Source organism: Drosophila montana, unplaced genomic scaffold (genome assembly GCF_035044405.1).
Source record: "Drosophila montana isolate Dmon_TW-CO22-7 unplaced genomic scaffold, ASM3504440v1 contig_3213_1, whole genome shotgun sequence".
Lineage (NCBI taxonomy): Eukaryota > Metazoa > Arthropoda > Insecta > Diptera > Drosophilidae > Drosophila > Drosophila montana.
The window spans coordinates 1,085,313-1,108,872 of NW_026998093.1; the positions used below are offsets into that span (position 1 = coordinate 1,085,313).

A 23,560-nucleotide genomic window follows, 5' to 3' on the forward strand; every position below is an offset into this window, starting at 1 on the left:
TGTATGCCGAATGCCCGATGCTTGCTGGAAATGTTCTGGGCTCTGCGAGTGCGACTGCGACTGCGACTGCGATGCGAGGCTGGGCTGCGTTTATTTTTGGGGCCAGGCAAATTTGTAGTGCGGCCAACGACAACTTATTGAAAATGCTGAGTAAGACCTGAGCTCTGCTTATATTTAGACAGAGCGAGAGAGAGGGGGGAGAGACTGAAAGATGCGGATGAGGTTTGTAAACGCCATTTTGATTGCAACAATGACGACAAGCAACATCTGTCGGCAGCCAAGAACCTGCCACCTACCGAGGCAGGCGGGCAGCCCAGTCGAGAATGCAGAGAGACTGAGACGCAGCAGCAGCTTGCAAATCGACCTGCAGTTGCTGCTGTTGCCCTGCTGCTTCGAGCGCCGCAGATGCAGATGCAGCAACGACAACGGCAGCAGCAGCAGCAGCAGCAACATCAGCAGCAGCAGCAGCAGCAGCAGCCAAGCAACCTTCGCATTTGCGTTTTACTTCCGGTTCGTGGCAACTGCCGGGCTGGCCAGGTCGGGCGCGGGTGGCGGCTGGTGGCATGTGGCATATACCCTGTCGAGTGGTTTGTTTGGCTGCTGCATTTTTGGAGCGCGCTGCTGATGCTGCTGCAAGTTTGCGGTCGTTGGCTTCAGCTTCGTCGTATTTTTCGTTTCGTTTTTGCAGTTTGTTCTGCGCTTACAGCGTTTGCCTTCGGTTGCACCACCCGCTGCCCACCCACCCGCCCCGCAGCTGGGCTATCTGCTGTACTCACGGATGCTGTGGTCCGTGGGTGGCTTGGCTGGAGTGGCTGCAACTGTCTGAGCCGCGCATCCAACACCCCCTCCGGTCCGTCTGCCTATGTACAACTGCTGCCGCCTCGTTTCATAACTGCGAAAGTGCTGATTGAGTTCCTGCTAGAACTTATCCCAACAGTTCGCACACAACTCAGATATGTGTGTGCACCAAGAGCGGGCACTTGGGCGGGGGCAAGCATCATGAAATTGAGCTGAAAAGATTGCCGATGGGGCAACTTTAAGCTGCCTGCTTGGACTTAGATTGCAACCAACTTCTTTTGTGTGCAGCAGGAGCCTCGTCCGTGCCAGCTTCGACTTGGGGGCAACTTCTTATGAAATTGATAATACTTTCTTCACTACTGCTTTTCTCTGTAAGCAGCTCAGTAGATGAGTTGTCAAGAAGGGTGCTGGTTCAAGTCCTAGGCTAGTAAAGTGACTAACTATTCATGTGGAAACTAGTCGCTTTTTTGAGGTCGAGCTATTAGCTTGTGTTTATATTAACACCTATAAAATATGTTATCAGATATGTAACTGATCTGTGACACCTCTGAATACCCACTAAAAGCTGCATCAATTTCCAACAGAGTTTTGCATAAATTTCAAAACGATATCGAACGACAGAGATCTGTTAAGATAATTAACAATTTGCTTAGTCAGCGCGGCAAAGTGCTTTGCATTGATATGTTGACAGTATCTGGACAGATCACTTGCCTCAATTTGTGGCCGACAGCAACTGCAACTGCAACTGCAGCGGTGATCTCTGCAATTATATTGAGCTCTTAACTAGGCTTTTATTAGTCATAACTTTTAGGCTGATGACAGTCGCAATTGGTTTTACTCTTGCTTTGACTTCGTAGTACATGTCGTATACGTGATATTTGGAAATGTCTTTCTTGCAAGTCAATCAAGTGAAATGGCGTGGCACAAATGCACACACTTGGCCACAGATTGATTCTCACAGCGCTTGGTCAACGTGGCGTATGCGCAATGTGCTAAGCGTTGTGGTTGTTGTTGTTGTGCTTAGCCAGTTCTTTGGATAACCAAAAGCGGTGCGGCCAAACAACATAATTAAGTATTTATTTATTTACAATTTTGGGCAATGACAACGACAACAACAACAACAACAACAACAGCAGCGGCAGCAATTTGAATGCAACAGCAGCAACAGCAACAACAACAACTTCAACTATTGGCGTTGCAGCAGCTTTGACGTTTTAGTTGTTGTTGTTGCCACAATTGCTCATTTTGCTGGCTGTTGCAACCTTGTGCTAAATTTTCCAAAACGTTGAACGCCGCTGCCGCTGCCTTCGCTGTCGTCGTCGTCGTCGTCGTCGTCGTCGCTGACACCAGCAGCAGGCGGCGGCGACTCTGTTGCAAAAGCGGCCCAAACCAGCGATAAATGTCAGTCAAGTGGCGTTGCCGGCCACACCGGCCACACCCTCCACAATACTCCCTCCTCCCTCCTGAGGACTGACGCATACGAAAAAAGAAATAAAGATGAAAAACGTTGACAAAGTCAACAATTTCCATTAGAGCGCATTATTGATGCTTATGAGCAAATGTATCTGTGAGATACTTGCGCCCCAGTCGCTGGCCGCCTTGTCGACTCGTCGTGAGACTCTGACACCATTTGCTCCAACGAGCAGCTGCAGCTCCAGAGTGTGGCCAAAGATGACGCCACCAAAGATCTACCCAAAGCTGTCGCATTTTGCGTGTCACATGAATTCGCGGCGCGGCTAATTAAAACAATTGCTCAAAACAACAAAAAGAAGCTAAAAAACAATAAAAAAAAAAGCTGACGAGCGGTAAAAGCTACATTCACAGCTGCTGTCTTTGGCCATTTGGAATTGGATTCAGATTCAGCTACAGATTCAGATTCAGATTTGGGTTGATTGTTTGTACAAATCACTTGGCATATGAAAAGTCGCAATTAACGCGATGGAAAACAAACTAAAAGGAAAATCAAATGAAACGTTATTCGCAGCGTTTGAAGAAATGCTAAGGAAAAAATTACACAAAAAATATATAAAATGAAGTTTGAAAACGTTGCGGTAGGAAATTACTTTAATTTGTTGCTCCCATTGTTATTGTTGTTGTTTCTGTTGCTGAAACTTGGCTAAATGAATGCCTGACTGACTAGCTGACTAGTTGACTAGCTGGCTGCCTGGCTGCCTGGCTGACTGACTGGCTGACTGGCGGCCACATGTTTTCACATGATTTCCACACGATGGACAGGTGAAAAGCAGGCCCAAGTCCAAGTCGAAGCTGCCAGAGCCAAGGCAGCAGAAAAATTCACTGGAGCAAGAAAAGAAAACGGTCCCAGGAGTGTGACGGTGTGAGGGTACGGGCAGGAGGGAAGGGGCGGGGAAGCGGGGTAGGCTAGCCTCTTAGCCAGGTTAACAACTGACAGCCTGAAAGTCAAGCACAAGATTTGACGTTGTCTGGGTAAATTTTAAGCGACTGAACACAAACTGACAGCGACAACAGCTGCGGGGAACTCCCCTCAACCAGCCAGCCACTCTCTCTCCCTATCTCTCCCTCTCTCTCGCCGTCAGTCTCTCACAGAGGTTTCTCACCTGCCCCAGCTCTCAATGCACTCAATTGAACTATTTTACCCAGTGCTCAGCCGCTTTAACAATTTCTATGCCAGCAGCTTTTCTTAATAGCATTTTGCACGTTTTAATTGTTTTATTAACATTTTTTTTTTTTTTGAAATGCAAACAAGCATAATTACAGGGTAGCATAGTTATTGCCGCAGCGAACAGCAAATGCTCTACAAATAAACTTAAAACCGATTTAAAGATGTCTAAAGATATTTTCCATTAGATTCTTTGCTGTATTTTTAGATTAGATGAATATAATCAAGCTCATATTCGTGACATTCAACAATATGTACACATTATGCGATGTGCCACGCCCACTGTCTGAGCTCTAGCCCAATTTGCCTGACCCCAATTGAGTTAATTGGTTTTGGACCATAAGCAAAGGATGGACCCACAACTGGACGGAAAAATACAAAAAAAAAAAAAGGGTACGTAAGAACTTTGCCATCGGGTGTAAGCGACTGCGTTATACTCGCTCACAGTTCAAATACGCCTTGAGATAAAGTTAATGAGGGGGTATTCTTTTAAGCAACTAATATACTCGTTTTCGCTTGGTGAACGGGCATAGAAAGGAAAAGGAAGAGTAGCTGAAAATCATACAAAAGGCGCATAAATTAGCAATGGTCTGTAATTTCGAAAGGGTCGTCAACAGCTCTATAAATGTATCTTGGAGGGCGCGAAGTCGCACCGCATAGCAAGTGTTTCGACAGGGTCGGGTCAAGGGGAAGGGGAAGGGGGGGGGGCGTGGCGGGGTCTCAGTCACAGTCGGCGTGGCCGAGACGCATTCATTAGTTTAATATTAAAATAGTCATAATAAAAATTGTAGATAAAAGTCTGTTACTTGTGCGCCAACTGAAACAATGTACAACAGAAGCAGCAGCAACAACAACAACAACAACAACAACGAGAAGAAGAAGAACAACAACAACGAGAACAACTTCAGCAGCAGCAACAACAACAACTGAAACAAACTCGAAGTCGAGCAGCCAAGTACAAAGGGCCAAGATTTATGAACTGCACTCATCGAGGCGCGTGTGTGAATGTGAGTGTGTGACTGTGAATGTGAATGTGAATGCGTCTCGTAGTCGTCTCGTAGTCTTCCCTCCCCTCCACACTCCCCTCTCAGCAGCCACTTCCCGAACTCCACCCCGCACCAAAGTCACGCTCTAAGCGGAGCAATGAACTATTTACGAATATGTCTTGTACTACTCGCACTCACACTCACTACTCGCACTCACTCTCACACTCACGCTTATTCACTTCAACTAGCACTCATTCTCGTAGGCGTGAATGTGAATGCGAGTGCCGGGGCGGTTATTTCTTGAGATAAGCATACGTGTAATATTACTTACTTATGAGCATGCATATTTATGCAGTCTACCACCCGATAAATGACCTTGAGGCGGAACCCGAGGGATTTACACAAAAAAAAAAAACGAAAAGTTTATAAAGTTCTCAGCCGTATAGAGAAAATTGGCAGCAGCAAATTAAACGAATATGCTAATGAATGTTAAGAATGGCAATTCGTCTAAAGGCTGCAGCTAAATATATAGAATGACAACTATCTCTGATGTTGTTATTTCTAGTTGGGAGTTGAATGATAAGAAAGATTAACGATCTTTATAATATCTATGTCTCTAATCAAATTCCTATTTTGTTGAATTCATATTTGTAAATATATATAAGTAAATTTATATAGACTGGTGGATATTCCCCGGCCTAGCACGAGACAACTTTTAGATATTACGATTTTCAACCAATTGCCGCCCGTGGAATTTTATATTAATTATAATTATATATTAAAATCTACTCTCACTATCTGAAGTCCACGCCTAAGGCTATATTCTACATAGATATTTGAAAATAAGTTTGAAGTCTGTCCAATTCTCGAATAAACAATCAACGGTTTGCGCCCATGTTGGCCTTGTGGTGAGAATCTTAAAGCCCAAACACACACACATTCGTTCATTCAACCTTTGACCCGCATATTCCATCCTAGAGGGATTGATTTTGAGACAAACGTTTTAAATACATTATCTCCAAAGATCTTTGAACATAAGTTTGCGGCCGATCGGATGGAAAACAAAATAGTTTCACTTAACCGATATTCACGATTTTTCCACAATTACGGGTAGAGTTTATATTTTAAACATATGTGGATATATAGACTCAGATCCATTTTAAAAAGCAGAGAATACAACAATGATTCAATCTAACAATAAATATTTAACTATATAAGTTGATTTCTTACGCTTCCGTTTAAAGTCTAAGGTAGAGCCTAGAAAGTGACCCTATCGCTCAGGTCTTAATTCATAAATATTTGTTAATAGCAGAAATAATAAACCTTAAATGATGCCCAAAATTATAATATATTAATTAACAAACTATATGAAATAAATTCTCTGCAGCTTAAAGTTTGTGTTTTATATTTGGATCCTGGATATTTCATAATGCTTAATGCCCATCTATTTATCATAAAGTCGGAGCAGAACCAAGTTCAAATTTAGCTGCCGACTCTTAAATAGTTTCCGTAGGAGCATATTAATAAATTTGATTCCCGCTCGCGCTCTATTTGTGTACAGTGCACCCTCGCTTGATGCGCACCCTCTGCTTGCCCCACATTGCTGGGCAAATGGACTCGTGCGACTTGTGGCAAGCATTGGCCTCAACGATAACAGCAGCAGCAGCAGCAACAACAACAACAACATTAGCAATAATAATATCAAGAGGAACAGCTACAACCTCCGTCTACGTCTACGTCTTCGTCTGCGCCTCCCTTCTCCCTCCTCGCTTCTCCCTTCACCCTGCTGACGGCTCATTGAGGGCTGTTAAATTTAGTGCCTCCACTTCAATTTTAATTACGGGCATTGTTGAATGCGCGGCCGGCCCAGACCGGAGCAACTGCATCACCCCCAACAGCAGCAGCAGCAGCAGCAGACTGACTTCTTCGCTCCTTTCCCCGACCCGCCCCCTCCCCTCTCCTTTCAAAAACAGATTTGAGTGTCGGGCCGCTTCCATTTCCATGCGCGTATCTGTTGCACACATGTTGGGGCCGTCGCCTCGGCTTGCCCCCGCTCCGTGCAGCACGTTGCGATTCGTTTCTTTGTTTGGTAGACAATTTAACATATTTGGGAATTCATTGCACTTTCTTTTATTAGTACGCACTCGAGAAGTGAGGAGAAGTGCAGAGAAGTTGAGCAGTCGAGAAGTTTCCCCAACATTGTCTCACCCTCGGGCGCCCCTCTCTCTCTCTCTCTCTCTCGTTGGCATCTCCCATTTGTCTGGAACATGTGTAAGTGCGTGTTTCTCTGGCTCTCCCTGCCCCACGCAGTCCCTTCCTCCCCTCCTGTTGCTGCCAAGTTTCGATACGTTGTAAACTTGAAGAGTTCTTTGGTGCTTTGGTTTTTCTCTCGCCTAAATTTAGTCGCATTCTTGACTATTTCGGGGGCCCCGTTCGCCGGGGCAACTGCGGGCTGCCGCTTTGCTTTTATTGCTCCAATTTTGGTATGCCATACAGCCAGCCATTGATAAATATAGACCCGTACTCGGCTAGTCGACTATCCCCCAACCATCTCTCGCAAGATGTCAATGGAAATGGATCTGGATCTGAATCTGGAGCTGCGCGAATTGAAACGTATCTGTTAATCGGCACATCTGCTTGTCACATGAGCACTGCTCGAGTGCAGCCAGCTCGGGGTGGGCATAGGGGATGGGTGATGGGTGATGGGTGATGGGGGGCCCCTGCTGTGAAGGGGGCGGCCTGAGTCACAGGCAGCTGCCACGTGTGCCGAGGCCGATGCCAGTTCCGAGGCCGAGTTTGGCCTTAAGTAGCTGCATTTAGCATTGACAGCAACCGAGCAGGCAACAGCATTTAATAGACGAGCAATTTTGCAATGCATAAGCCCGCCCCCCTACCCCCTCCCCCACACCCCCTTCACAACCTTACGAATGTCATAAATTGCAAGCGAAATGAGCAGCGCGCGCCAAATCAAAGCGATGACAAAAACAAATAGATGCATGCATGCGAGGGTTGACTAAAGAGTTTCAACAGAACTGAGAGCTCAAAGAGCCAGGGTTGCAAACGGTTCGAGCTGCATTTAAATTGTTAACTAGAAGCGAATCAGTTGCCCAAACCACAGATAAAACTAAGCCGGCTTTAAGTTTGAGGTTTTCCAAGATTCTGTTTTTTGTATGCCAGCCAGTCGAAAAGGAAAACGTATGAATTGAGTTTAAATTAAGCGTTCAATTCAATTTTATGGAGAGAATAATAATATTTACATATTAAATACTTATATAAAAATTGCAATTCATTCACTTAAATTATACATAAATATAACTAACCGCAACCTGGTTTAATAGATATGGAAAACCAAACTGAATCTGCAGACATTGCTTTTAAACCCTCAAGGATTATTGTTGGGCTTGCAGGCCTGGCATCTGCTATTAAAGTGCCTCAAATCCTTTTTTCAAATTCATTATTTAACAACATTTTTGTATAACTCATTCTTGAAATTGTCGAGCAAACCCGCGTCTATTGTTGTTAAATATCTCGCACAGTTTTGTTGACTGCCGCCGCCTCCGCCTTCCGCAGCCGCAGCCGCAGCCACAGCCTGTGGCACCGCAAAGCAGTTGCACAAATTGCGCAAATTGGTTTGCAGCAAATGTAAATATTTATTAAAATTGCGCAGATGCTAGGCGCAGTGCCCCAAAATGCCACCCGACCCACCAACCACCCACCGACCACACATCTTGGAAGAATTGCTCTCAAATAATCTATCGATGTGGATGATGAAATAAGCCTCGGGCTCGTGATCAGACACACGTTCCAGCGCGGATCACATCATGTGACCGTCAGCCGGGCAAGCCGGGCAATCGTGCAGCTCATAACTCGCAGTTGCAGTAGCAGCCGCAGCCCCTGCCCCTGCCCTTGTCCCGCCCCCTCTGCGAGCCCCAACTGATTATCGCCCGATGCAAAAATATTTATGCGTATGAGTAATCGAAACACGAAGCTGACACAAAACGTTGCCATCTTCGCGTTTGCCATTCGCTTTAGTATTATTTGAATACCCTTCTTCTGGAGAGTATTATAATTTTCTGATGAAATTCGTAACGAACAGTAGAAGATTATTCTGAGCCCATGAAGTATATACATCTATACTTAACCAATATGAACAGTCGAGTCGATCTCGCTAAGTCTTTCTGTTGCAGGCAGTGCTTATGTTGGAACAGGCAGGATCTCAGCACTATATCTTAAAGGATCTCTTGGTAATCCAGATCTTGTATTCTTATGTGCAACAATTGTTTACTATGTCAATACATGCTATACTATATCTATAAAAAGAATCGCTCGATTTACGATCTAAAACAAACTCAGCAAATACGAGCTTTACTCTTATTGAGTCGATCTCGCATTGAAGCACAAGTGAAAGCCTTATTTCAACAAGAGTATTCAAAACTCGGCGTGCCGTAAATAGCATTTCGTTTTTGTTTTATATTATTTTGGTTAATTTTTTATGGTTTTTTTTTTTTTGCGAGACATTTGCTGGCCAGTTTTGGTATGCATGATTGTGATTTATGTGCAAGTTCGAAATTGGAATCGGAATGCTCATGATCCGGAAAGTTCCACACAAGTGTATGACTGACGACAAATGGGCATTATTTATATATGCATATATATATATATATATATATATATATATATATATATATTTATATACTTCCCCAACTCTGCACTCACACGGCTGCCAGAAGCCAGAGCAGAAGTCGGCAATGTAGAACAGCTTTAAATAATTTACTTCACACAAATGACACTAGCTGAAAATTGAGCTGAAGATTAAGTATTCTACTCTACTCTGCGAGACATGCGTGGGCGTGGTCATTAGATCTTAACACTTAATTAGATTCAGGTAAGACTCGGGGATCTTCTCCAAGTTTGGAGCGCAGAGGCGAACAGACGTACATTGCAGCAAGCCAATATACCCCAGTTCACTTACAAACAGAGTGTGTAAGTCTTTAACTATTCGCCCTAAACAATCATTTTGTGATCGGTTTACGAGCTGAATCGTGTGAATGTCACAGTCAGCCAGTGTCATTGCAACGCGCACAATGGAGAGTAGCTTGGAATTTTCCCATTTGCCCCCCTCAGCCCGCCACTCAGCCACAACGCAGACGCTTTAAGTCAATTTTCGATTCCCAAAAGTCTGACAGCAAGTCGAAATGTTGTCGTCGTCGTCGTCATTATCAGCGACTGGCAACAACAACAGAAACAACAACAACAACAGCGTGAATTAAAACAAAGTCAATGTTGAAGACGCTTCAGCGATTTTCACATTAGATTAAATATTTTTTCAACTCTTTTAGTTTTGAGGTCAAACTGAAGAAAACGCCCCAGCCAGGCCAGCAGCAACATTTTTGTTGCTAATACAATAATTGCCGTTGCTGTTGTTGTTGTTGTTGTTGTTGTTGCTGAGAAGAAGCTCTGCGGAAGCGGATGCAAAAACAGAAAAAACAAGCGACAAGCTGAAAGCTGAACATGAAGTGCCAGGGCGAGTGACGATCGCAAATAGATACGCCTGTCCAGCAGCAACAACAGCAACAACAACAACAACAGCAACAATAGCAACAACAACAACAACGATAAAAATAATAACTGAAGCAGCTAATTTCTCAGCATAAGAGAAACGAAACAACGCAACAACCTTGCCAGAAGCCACAACAACAAATGAATTTCCATTGTCTTAAGTTTCAGGCTACTCAAGTTGTTGTTGCTGCTGTTGTTATACCCTGTAAATGTGGAAAAAGGGTATAATGTTTTGTGCAAATGTATGCAACAGGCAGAAGGAAGCACACAGTTTATGTACTCCTTATCAAGATAGCGATGAGTTTGTTTCTCTTTCCCTTTCCATGATATCGACAAATATCGTTTTGGTGAATTGGCTTTCTGAGCATAACTCGAGGATTATAAGAGCTACAAGTATCAAACTTGTTGTATAGGCTCAAATTTAATATATACAAATGCAGAATTGAATGTTTGCCTTCCCCGAAATATTGAAAATATCTATTGTGTAAAATGTTGATCCTTGCGCTTTGTTATCTAAATATTTACCACCTTAAAATTTCATAACGATCAGACTAAGATGAATGTATTTCCCTTAGTGTTAGTGAAGAGTAACTAACAAGCAAAAGAAGTATGGAATTTTGATGGTTCGTAGCGTAGCTTTGCGCTGGTTACAGGGTATCTCCAAGTCGTGCACTCGGTAGACTAGAGCACACTTGTTGCTACTGTTGTTGTTGTTGTGGCTGGCACCCCAAAGGCCAAGATCGTCGTCATATTAGCGTCCAAAAGTCAACGTCGCCTGTCGGCGGCTTTTCAAAAGCCAAACAACTGAAGAAATATGTAGAAATGTGTGCGTATGCGGCGTATAATGTAAATTCCGCAAAGTGCGATGGACAAGCGAGTCTTGAAATTAAAATAGGGTCATTAAGCGGACGGGCGGACGAGCGGACAAGCGGGCGGGCGGGGGCAACAACTGAGTCAGAGGCGGGGCACAGGGCCACCGACAGAGGTGAGAGCCATCAGCTGCTGCTGCTGCTCGTCCCGGCTGCACTCAAAAAAATAATGTTTGCTTCACAAATTTTCAAAGTCGAGTTTATAATGACAAACTTAAAGTTTCTAAACTTCTTCGTACTTAGAAAGTATTTACTGAAACTTTCTGATATTGGGAATATTTTCATTTTGTGGCAACTTTTGGAAACATTTTCTTTCAGTGTACGCCCGGTAATTGCTCTCGTTGCACCTCACTCCCGCCCTGCTTCACAGCACAACGCATTCGATCAACTCTGCTAGCCAGACGAATTTCTCAACAATTATTTTGAAATGTTTTTCAATCTACAACAATAACAACGACAACAACAACCACGTTGACTTTGCCGCGACTTGGATTAGTTTTTCCATAAACAAAAGTGTGAAAAGCGATCAAACAACCGCTTGAAACCTACTCGAGGCAAATTTTATAATTATGATTGCTGCATTCAAGATTGTTGTTGTTGTTGTTGCAGTTGTTGTTGCTGTTGTGGGTTCTGTGAATGCCTGTGTAGGTTCGCTTCATTGGCCCGACATTGGGTTTATTGCAAAACAATTATTGAGACAACACATAAAAGTCAATAAGATTCAAAAAGGCGTTGATTAACAGACGTCTCAATGTTTTTCTTCTGTGCACTGTTAAACAGCAAAAACTTGGACTGTAATACGTTTACGATCTATTGTTAGTATTATATAGCCTGGTTTATACTTGGTAACTATCAACAAAACGTGGCCTTAGCTGAAGATAACATTGACGAGAAGGAATGGCAACGTCGAAGCTCAAATACCCTGCTTGATATAAGGCTTAGAAGTGGTTTTAAAGGAATGATATATCTGACCGATTGTTCCTATACGAGATTTATGATATTGGGTCCGATTGATACGCTTTTGCAGCTATGCTTGGTGGAAAAGGAAGCTCGTAATTGCTGAACATGGTTCAGATATCTTGAAAAACAGCAAATTTACCATATAATAACTTTCTTCGTAGGATTCTTCCTACAGAACTATATGATAAAGTTCTCAATATTGATCAAATAATGCACAGATGTATTTTATAAGCTCAGAGTTTGGTCAAGATAGAACTTAATCGTTGACTTTTATATAAATTTATATAGTAACCTATAGTAATCCAATCGGACTTATTCCGGCAAAACTTATGTATGTATATGCTACCTGCAACAAAAAGACGCACAGACCTGATGATATTGCTTACGAATATATATTTATATATATATATATATACCTTGTAGGACACATCTTCCTCCATGCATTAACCATTTATAATACCCTCTAAAAGATCAAACCAAGCCAAAGCCATTTGTGGCATTAAATATTTGAATTGTTAGTCTTAAATCTATAATTGATCTGTGTGCATTATTTATGCATAATTCAATGTGCAGCTAATCCCAAATAACTTCGGCATTATTCAAGCCATTACTCACTCGAAATACTGAGTAGTTTTTTTTAGCCTTTTTTGAAATCTTACTCGAATATTGCTGAAATTGTCCCCAATTTGACAATGGGCCGCGCGCTGTCGACTCGCAAAGGTGCGAAGCTGCCAAATGAGCAACACGAGGGCAACAAATTTGCAGCTGTTGTTGTTGTTGCTGTTGTTGTTGTTGCTGCTGGTCGCATAAAAACCAGTAAGTGATTTCACAGCCACCGCCGCAAGAGAGTCGCAACCGGAGTCGCACGCCAAGACCGAGTTCGAGTCCGAGTCCGAGTCTGAGCTCGAGTTCGAGTCCGAGTCTGTGTCCAAGTCGAAGCTGGCATCGCCATGGAGCAAAAACTAACAAACGTTGTGCAAAATTTGTAACATATTCGGCAGCAAAGTATTTAAGTTGTTCATGTTGTTGTTGCTGTTGTTCGATGCGTTGTTTTTGGATATTGTACATAAAGGCAAAGCGACGCGGCGTCGGTTCATTGAACCGTTCGGCGCTGACTCTGACTGACTTATTGAATGACTGGGTCTGAGCAACTGCAGCCCCAGCAACAACAACAACAACAACAACAACAGCATCAACAACAACAACAATAATAAGAGCTCCACTGTTGCTGCTGCTGCTGCTGTTGCCATCGAAGGCTGCACAGATTATGTCACACATTTTGTGTATTTTGGGGGAGTGTAGAGGAGCAGGAGGTTGCACAGCTGCCGCGAGTGGCAGAGAGGAGGCTGGCAGAGGTGGAAGGGGGGCCGATGTTGCACTCGTGGTAGCCATGTTACAACATCAATTGCGCGCGCCAAACAACAACAACAACAACAGCAACAACAACAACAACTGCGACCCGCAACCAAAACCGAAACCTAAAAGAAATCGTATCTGAAAGATTGTGTTTGTATCTGTAGCTGGTTGCGCCGCAACTGCCGCAACTGTTTAGGCTAAATATCTGCGGCAAACAAAAAAACAACGCTGAATCATTCGCTGGGGCGCTGAGCCGAGCTGCTTATTGAATTAGGTACTAGAATTAATTGCTTTGTGGCATAAAAAAAAAACAAACTCTGCAACTCTTGACATTTGCAAATCTGCATAGGAAACCACATCAAAATGGGAAGTTGGCGTGGTTAAACACCAGAAACTCCACGAAAGAATTTGCAAAAGTTCAGGTATCACATATATAGTATATACATATTCTTTGCTTATCATTTGAAATAGAAAGTTGGATAGATAGTTTCCCATGCAGCTATGTTGACAGAAACAACTTGTTTACCTTGAATTAAGTTCTTTCAAGTATCTTTAACTTGGCAGACCTGAACTGTTAGTGGCTTGTCTATTTTTAAATCTTAAGGAAACAAATTTAGAAAAATATACGACAATAAACCACTCGAATATAAACATTTTAAATGTATGATATAGCTCCATAGGAAGAATCGATCCAAAAATGAGTTCTAGTATGGAAAACTTCTTTGTTATTCAAAATAACTCAACATTCGCCCAATATATCTCCAAAAGCTTATAAGATCGGAATACAATATTATAATAACATCTCAAGGAAAGTAAAGTTAGAAATAAATGTCATTCTATCAATGAAATATCAGGTCAAAGATTAGTTATATCATATAGCTCTATATAGAAAGAATCTCAAGTAAAAATAGGTAAATATAAATGTCAATCTATCAATCAAATATAATTTCAAAGATACACTTTAATAAAATCATATCGTTTTATAAGTAGAATGAAATTTATAATAATATCAAGTAGACATATCATATAGCTCTTTATGAGAGATCTGTTCTTCAAGAGAACTCAACCTTTGGCCAATATATCTGCAAAACCTTATAAAATCGGATAACCATATTATGATACGGCCTGGTACATGAACAATCGGTATATATAGTATATCTATATATATATTGATTGTATTATTAAGTTTTCGTTCTGTGTTGCCTTAGAGATACATTTTAAACCCAGTTTCGGGGCTTGGAAAGTGCGCAACTGCATTTGCAACTGAAGCTGTCTGATTTGTAAACATTTGCACACTCAATTGCATAATGAGCTGGCAAGTTGACGACTCTTGTATGCGAACTCCGGCTCCGTCTTAAGCTGATAGTCCTCCAACTTTAACTCTGTTAGACTGGGGAGGGGGCGAGTGGGGAGCGGGTGGCGGGTAGCGGGGTTAGCTGCAATGGGTCGCATAAAATAAGTGAAAGTCAAATTGTATTGACGCATTGAGCGCATGAACAAATTAACTGCGCAATGAGCCGCAGACAGAGTGACAGACGGACGGACAGACAGACAGACGGACGGACAGGCAGACTGGCACGCACATGTATCTGTGTATCTGTATCTGTGCTGCTGTATCTGTATCTGCGCCTTTGTATCTTTGTTTGGCATCTGAAAAGCAAAGCAGCAGCAATCGCAGCAGCAGCCGCAACGGCAACAGCTACACTTTTCGTGGGCCTTTTGCTATTTGGTTTTTGTTAAGCGAATTAATTTTGGAGAAAAAAAAAATTATTAAATGAGGCACAACAAATGGGCAACAAAGAGCGAAACAAGTTTTGTTTGTTTGTTTGTTTGTGGCACAGGCTTATGCAATGCAACAACAACAACAACAACAAGCTTGCCCCAAAAATAATGAAATGTGTGAATCGAGCAGAATATTCAGCGAGATGTTGAGTCACAGCAATTGAGTCTTATCAGCGAGGAGGGTGCGATAAGCCCGATATGCTTTTCCATAAAAATTTGGATGAGTAATTGCTGAAATGTTGCACAATGCAGCGCTATGATTGACAGACTTGTGGGGCAGCTGGTTTAAGGGGGGAAGCAAAAATGCAAATTGACAGGCAAACACCTCGAGCCGCTGCTCAGCGATAATAAAAGCGTGAGATGGAGCCAATTAGCTTATCAGCGTGACAAAATCGTATTCGAATTTGAATTCGGCAGCTCGCAGCTCGCGGCTTGCGGCTCGCAGCTCGTTTTGAAATTCAAATGTGGCAGGTTGCAAGCTGAACGGGGCAACTTTGCTGCTGCTGTTGCTGCTGCTGCGGCGGCAGCTAAGTTAACAAAACGATTTGACTTTGGACACGGAGTCGGCGAACGCAGAGCAAAGTGCGCAGACCGCGGTCACAGCAGGTGTCGGTGTCGATGTCGGTGTCGATGTTGTTGTTGTCGATGTTGTTGTTGCTGTTGTACGCCTATGGGCGTGGCTGAACTTTCACAAATTAATAATACTTGAAATGGTAGCCAAGTGCAGAACGTACTGGCAAGTAGAAGAGTCCGCGGCAGAGTTCAACAGCAGCCGGATTGAAGTCCAATCGGAGCGGCTTTATAATTGAATTCGCGTGGCGAACGGAGGAACGCAGAGGAACGTTCCAACAGCTGTGGAGAAAAGGCAGCGAACACAATTTCCAAGAACTCGCCACAGTTGCAAGCACACACACACACACACACACACACACACACACAGATACATAAATACATATGTTATATATACATTTGTTATACATATAAATAAAGCATTAAGCAAATGTAAATAAAGACTCGAAAAGCAAGTGGCATGGCCTGGGGCGGAGTCCAGAGCTTGGAGTTGGGATCTTTCAAATGTGCCCGAAATTCCTGCGGAACTGCGATAACCATGCCGCAGCGGCAGCTGCAACAGCAGCTTATCCAGAAAATTAGCGATCTGCCAGTTGACCAAAAGATAAATCGCTCGTAAAACGGTGCGTATGATTGATATTTGACAGCAAACGAATACCCTGTATTCAGTTTTAAAGTGGGCAGCATTAGAACTGAGTGAAAGCAAGTAACAGTGAGCTAGTTGGGAATGCTCGACTAGCAGATACCCTGTAGCCAGCACCAAATTGTGTAAGGAAGCATTCGAACTTTCCTCTAAATGTAAGGTCTGTCAGCCGTAGAAGGTTACGCCTCTTCTAAAGACTATGAGTTATTGCAATAAAATAGAATTGGTTGTTATCAATATATATCGATTTCGAAGAGTTGGAAACAGTTATCGATAATTTGAAATAAACTAAATCTATGCAAGGGGACAACCTACATTCCAAGCATGAGTTCAACGGGCCTTTAGAGACAAACAGACGAGAGAGAGGGGGAGAGGGAGAGAGAGCGATGGAGATGACATATGCTAATCTAGAATCTAAATACTAATCAAGTTTTTATATACTTTATGGTTGTTACATGCACTTGCATAAAACTAACTACCCCTTCGTACTTCGAGCTTTTCAATTAATATGAACATTTTTAAGAATTATAGCCTTACGTAACCTATCTAATAAAGGGTTGCTTAATAGTCGATAAAATGGCTTTAAGCCTTTTCTATCTTGACCCAAACGATCGAAATCCATTGAGCCAAGCACATGACGCACGGCCGCAGTAAAACAGAGTAATAAAAAAATAAACGTAGTCTCGATAAACGCGGCAAGTGCAAATGGATCCGGCAACGGGTTCGAGGTTCGTTATTTGGTCAATGGCCCGCCTAGAAAGGGGCGTAGTCTAAAAAAAGCGCGGCTCAGCTGCGGATCGGGTCGCTACACCCAGACTCCACTCTGAGAAACGGTGGAACGGAGGAAGGAAGGAGGGACAGAGGGACAGATGGACGGACGGACGAGCCGGCAGACTAAGTGGCTTCTCTTTTGGTTCTCTTTTCGGTTCTGGTTCTCGGGGGCTGTCCGCGTGCGCTGGTAATTTGTAAATTGGTTCATAATTCGGTTTCATCAGCGCAGCTCACCAAGCACCCGCACCCGCCCCCGCCCCACCCCCGCCTCCACGCAGCGCTCTACTGTTACAGCTGAAGCTCCAAGAATTTTAGCTAAAGTCATTTTGTATATACACAACTTTTTGTGTTGTTTTCTTGCTGTGCTTATGTTTTTTTTTTGTTTTTTTCTTATTTTTTTTTTTTTTGTTTTTGTTTTTGGAGACAGCGGCAATGCGTTCGTTGGCTTCTTTTGTTCGTCTGCGCTGTGTTCGTGGGGGAAAACAATCCAAAAGCTCACAAATGAAATGGGTACAATCAACTAACTGTAAATAGTTTTTATTTCTGCTTCTTCTTCTTCTTTCACTTCCATCAGTTTCTGGTGCTTTTTGTTTTGGACGCTGCTGTGTGCCAGTTTTGCTTATGAACGGACGGACAGACAGACGGAGAGACCAATCGACAGACGGCAACGCGTTATAATTTTCTATTTTCTACAACTTGTGATTGCCTCTACTTCGCCTTGTTGTTCCCCTCCCACTACCTCCCTCTGAACACCCCTTGAGAATTGGTCTAAACATATTCAAAGTTGTTTCGATCGAACACCAAATCGCATTTGGCATATGCGAAATTTGCATATTTGCTCACTTGTTAATTAATAAACTTCGCTAAACGTAAACAAGAAGTTCGATGAGAGTGCTCGACTAGCCAATGCCCTGTACTAAACACAAGAGGCGTAGTAAAAGTGAAAGTTGAACAATTGTGAATATTTCTCTGTAACTGCCTGTTCATATTTTTATATGTAAATACAAGCCATGACAAACAGTGTTACAAATGCCGTATACCCGCTTAACTTATATTTATGTTTACAGGGTGTACGAATATTTCTCTTAAATGTATCGAATAAATCTCCAAGTGTTGACATTATCGCATCTGTTAATTTAAGCGCATGTTTTGACAGTTTATTGCCACTAAAATTCTTAAATGCCAAAAGTTAAAGTTATTTTATTCGCTTAACAAAAAGGTGATAGCACAAATTATGGACAAAGCAACATTTGAAATTTGATTTTGCACATTTATCTGGCTGATATAATTGAGGTCTTATGTGTATCACAACTCAATTGATACAATAGCATTATCGTAATTTACCTGAACTGACTTTGACATTTTGCGTGACAGCCGAGAGAACTAAATGATATCTATATATAGTCGTAGGTACCCTACATACATGCATATATGGACACACAAGACACACACATTGCCAGGCGCACTCACAGAAACTCCAGTTAGAGCTATTATTATATATGTATGTGCATATGGTGATGGGGCGGGGAAGGGGAGGGGGAGGGGTACAGGTCGAGTGTTGGCTCGGCTAAACAAGGAGGTCAATGCATGAAGGTTAGCGGCAATTTGTGTCGACAACATCGTCAGATGCTGCAGCCGAAACAAAAGCAAAGCAAAACCAAAAGCCAGCTTGAACCGTTGTTGCTCGTCAGATCGATGAAATGGCAACAACAACGACAACAAGAGGAGGAAAGAGAAGTAGAAGAAGAAGAACAGCAACGACGACGACGACAGCAACAACAACAATAAGTCAATTGCATTGGCAATAATAAATAGAAGAGAAACTGCAGCAGAAAAAAACAGTTGTTTGTTGCTAACAAAAGCAAAGGAGAGAACGCCTGATACCAACCCTCTTCCCTCCCCCTTTCCCCCTCCCCTCCCCTCGATTATCCACCTAAAACCCCGCCAGTCATAGCAGGCGTCCCCACACGTCCAGAGATCGGCAACAAGCTAAACAAAATGCTTCCTCATCGCCGCCGTTTGGCCTAGCGGATTTACAATGGATGCGCATTGCCTGCTTGTGCAGGGAGCGGGGAGCGGGGAGGGGGGGAGCGGAGGCTAACCAGTTAGGCGTTTGAATTGGGCGTGCGAGAGAGACAGCGCTAGCGCTGGCGAGCGAGACAGAGACGCCGGTATCAGTTGACGGTCGATGCGTGGTGGAATGCTTCGCTGCGCGGATCCAGAAATTGGCAAACAATAAAAGCCGTCAAAAAGTGCAGCCAACATGGCAACAATAACAAATATAAGAGAGCCAGAGCGAGAGAGAGCGATAGAGAGCAACAAAAACAAAGCAAAGCAGCAACATGAAACGAATAGAAGAAAAGCGAATAGAAAAAAACAACAGTTTGAAAAGTTGATTGTTTAGTTGAGGCATAACAACAACAACAACAACTGTTGTTGGCTGACTCTAAAAAGTGGAGCGTCGATTGGAGCAGCCAGAGAAAATGCCTGGGGAGAAGGAGTGTTCGAGGGGAAGGGAGGGGAGGGGCGGGCAGGCGTGCACAGAGCTGCAATTGCAGTTGCAAATGAACTGCGGCTAAGCGCCGAGTGCACATTCTGAGACTGATCTGAGTTCACATGAGCGAGCGAGCGAGAGAGAGCGAGAGTGCGAGAGAGATGCGCAAGATCTTACCTGGTGAAAGATACATTTCAACTCTTGTCAAAAATGAAAATCCACTTCAAACTTATGTGTGTGTGTGTGTGTGTGTGTGTGGCAAACAGACAAATGTGTTGGAAGAAAGCGCACAGGGAAAACAAATCTGTGGAAAGGGGTGCGCACGGGGCACAACTGCGCAGTCGCTGTCGACTGACTGACATTTTATGGCAGTTTTCTTCGTCTTCTTCTTATTTTTAGTTTTTTTTTTTTTTTGACTGAAACGCAAAAGGCGCCTGAAGTGTAGCCTGACAAATGCATAAGACTTGACGCTGTCGCTGCAGCTGGAAGCTGGAAGTTGGCAACTGCCAGTGGAGGCCGCAGGCTCTATCACAGCCGTTATGCAGCGACGTCGCGCGGCCTGACAACAACAACAACAACAACAACTGCGAATGATGATGACGACAGCAACGCCGACGTCGACGACGACGACGACGTCAACGTCGACGTTGACTTGTAGCAATTGAATTTTTGCACGTCGCCCATGAAGTTGTTTGTTTGCTTGGCATCATACCCCATTACCCCCCAAGCCTCCCCTCCACCCCTACGCCCGCTGATCATTTTTGCTGCTGCACTTGGATGAAAAATAGTGGAAACAGTTAACGAAAAGGAGGAAAATGTTTGTGTGCCTGATTGTTTGTTGTTGTTGTTGCTGCGCGCATATTTATGTTTGGCTTGACTTACCGTTAGACGGTTATATGGCGGATTACATTTGGCACTGCTGGCAAATTATCTGTGCCGAGTATCTTTTTCAAGCTCGAAGTGAAGCAAAGTGTTTGATGCTTGTTGTTGTTGTTGCTGTTGTTGTTGCTGGCCAGTTACAAGCTACAAGTTGATGATGCTGGGATAAGCCTTTGTGTGCAGCGAGTTGATTCTCAGGCTTAGCTACACAGAGAGAAAAATGTTAGGGCCTTAAGAATATTTTCCCGAAAAGAAGTTCTTAACTCTTAAATATGATCTTAATTGTTAAATATGACGTAGCCTTTTATGAAGTCAAGTTTGTCGAGCTGATTAGAATATTTCCTCATTATGATAACAGACATGTCGGATCCAATAAGACTTTACACATGTAAACTGCAATTTTATAAATCTAATTGGGTTTTAATTACACAATTCTCTTTTAAGTATCCTAAGTTTAACCCATTTAGGATTTCATATTACTTTTTTGAATATAATATAATCCTCTTCCATCTTCTATTATCTAGCAATTTGGCTAGAATCTAGTCAGATTTAAATCAAACAATAGCATTCTAATTTTCTCAACTTTACTCCATTCAACAGCTTCCATCTTTCCATCTTCTATTCTTTCGAATTACAATTGTTTTATCAAATGCTAAATCTTGATTTTTTTTAGGAAAATCTCTTCAATCTGATCAGAATTTGTGACAAATTAATTGATTAAAGCTCTGCCACATTTCTCCACTTTATATATAATTCCCTTTGAACTCCATCTTTTCTCCTGTTCTACAGCAGATATACATATATTACTTTTTTCCCAGCCATTCACTTCTGGCCGGCTAATTGTTGATGTCTTTGGAGACCTCCTAGGTATTTGGGCATTGCTAATGATGATATGCCATTGCCTTTGGGCCATTTTCTGTGTGAAATACTGCGACCCGTTGTTCAATTTACTGTTCAACTTTCAACTTGCCGGACTTTCGCAGCAAGTGACACACACACACACACATACAAGACATAAGAAATAAAATCAAAACAAGAAAATTAAAAAAAAGGAAAGGAAAGGCCCCTCCGCATAGCTGCAGCTGCCCACCTGTCCTCCTGCCCAGCTGCCCCCCACCTGGCCCCCCAGCAGCCACCAATTTGACGCTCGTTTCGCACAACTTTCAAATGGCTGCGCGATCGTTGGGCTTCGAAATTCGAGTATCGAGTATCGAGCATCGAGTATTTGAGTATTAGTTGAGCATTTGAGTCGCTTTGTTTTGGCCAACTCGAACAGGGTCTTAAAGCTATTGGCGTTTGGCATAATTATTGTTGTTGTTGTTGCTGGTAATTGTTGGCGCTTTTTGCTTGACGGGCGGCATCAGAAAAGAAGGTCGCACAAGGTGGTCCGAGCTGAGCCGAGTTGGTTTCGCGCTACCCTCACTGCGGGTACTTTGGCTTTTTGGTAGCTCACAACGAAATTTGTGCCAAGTGTCAAACGGACTTTGAGTGAGTTCGATTTTTGAACTGGTTTCATATCTAGCTAGCAGTTCTCTTAGTGTAGTCCTATACAAATTGTAGACGTGCTTTTAAATTTATATTTTGTACATCGTTTCTCTCTATTTAGCTGTCCGAAAATGTTTGATTGGCTATTTTCGTCGGCGATCTTTGGTCTATTATTCGCTTTGCTGCCATTGGCGTATGTTTTCCGTAAGACAATCTGCCTGCAGAAACAGAAGCGGAGCCTGAAGCTGCGCGCATCTCTGCGAGAAGCGTTGCGCACACGGCTCCAAGTGGAACCAGTCGAAGAATCGCTTGAAAAGCCGCCGTCGCCAATACAGACCGGCTGTTTTATCGATGCCGAGCAGCTGCAGCTGATGAGGGGCACAGTGGATCTGATAACCTATCGGCTGTCCCTGATCGAGTCCAGCATCTACAAGGATCTCAATCCCAAGCCGCATCTGACCAACGAGGAGTACATAGCGGCAGCCCAGCAGATGAGAGACGTAGTGCGTCGTTTGAAGCGAATGCCTAAAATACCGATGCCAATGCCAGTATCGATACCAATGGAACTTATAGACAGAAGTATATCTGAGGGGTCTCTGCACATGAAAGGATAGATGATAGCACATAAAGTGGGCCACATGCAATGGCTATGCCATAAAAAGAAAACCAAAATCAAAACCTTAATACGAACATGTGTATAGACATAGAACGCACTGTTCCAAAACCTAGCTTAATATACAATTGGGTGAAATTCATAGAGTATATCTGGGCGGATTATATATATCCAAGTATGGATAGATATTTCTTAATATGCTGCAAGGGTAAATATGGGAGAGTAGGCTGTGGCTTTGCTAGCTTTGTCACCGTTTCGTTGCTTACAATTCCCAAGTAGTTTTGGCTTCGGACGGAGGATAAGGCCTTGCAAATCTAGAGTCGGTAGCAAAGTTATATGACCTGTAATATTGTAGCTTAAAAAAAACTGGCCGACTCATTCTTGGCAAAATGAATCACAAAAAAATTAGCAAAGTCTGTAGAGTATACAATCGGGAGGTTCTTGAAATACTTAGAGCGCCTGCTCACTTGTGATGTCCAAAATTTCCCTCAAGCCGGCTAGCTTACATTTTATTCCTGATATAGATATATTCTTACTCAGTATATATAGCCGAGTCGATAAACTAAAGTACGTCCGTCTATTGCAGAGTTTTCTCATGTATGTCTGATGTGGCCCGATGCGACATCTACTTATATCATATCATGCCATGGGACCGATCTTTCTATAGATACCTCACCCAAACTTAATATTAACGAGTTTAGCCATGTGCCATTGCCATATTAGATTATATTTTAACATTATAGGAGCACTACAAATATAGCTCTTGGAAGAATTAAGTTTTGGTTTGAATAACTTTCTCTTTTTCAAGATATCTTAACCAAACTCAGCATCTACGATCTTGACTCTTCTCCTAGCATAAGTGCAGTAACCGTATCAAATCGAACTACTATATCATAAAACTCCTTTAGGATCAATCGAAATTGCAGGGCATTCAATCTTCGGCGTGCCGCTTATAGCTTTTTTTCTATTTTTTGCCTATTGTATTTTCGTTTGATTTGTCTTTGAAATTAATGTGCCAGATTTGAAAACCTGTAACGTCAGCTGGCCACAGAGCTGGAGTCGCAGTCGTAGTCGGAGCGTATTGCCCGAAGAAACAGCTGAGGAATTGCAATCAAAGCGCTCTCTTTTCTCTTTTCTTGACTGTGTCACGCCTTCCC

At 42.9% G+C, this 23,560-nt stretch overlaps 1 long non-coding RNA gene across 5 annotated transcripts in view; it reads right to left on the reverse strand.

The window, feature by feature from the left end:
• The window catches only part of LOC135432762 (uncharacterized), a 151,427-nt gene that overhangs the window by 45,031 nt on the left and 82,836 nt on the right, over positions 1 to 23,560 (reverse strand). For 2 of the 5 annotated variants that reach the window (XR_010436960.1, XR_010436957.1), the window contains exon 4: positions 20,309 to 20,509. The exons of the other annotated variants lie outside the window; for them this stretch is intronic. This is a non-coding gene — a long non-coding RNA (uncharacterized LOC135432762). The remainder of the gene's footprint in view (positions 1 to 20,308; positions 20,510 to 23,560) is intronic. 5 annotated transcript variants of the gene reach the window in all.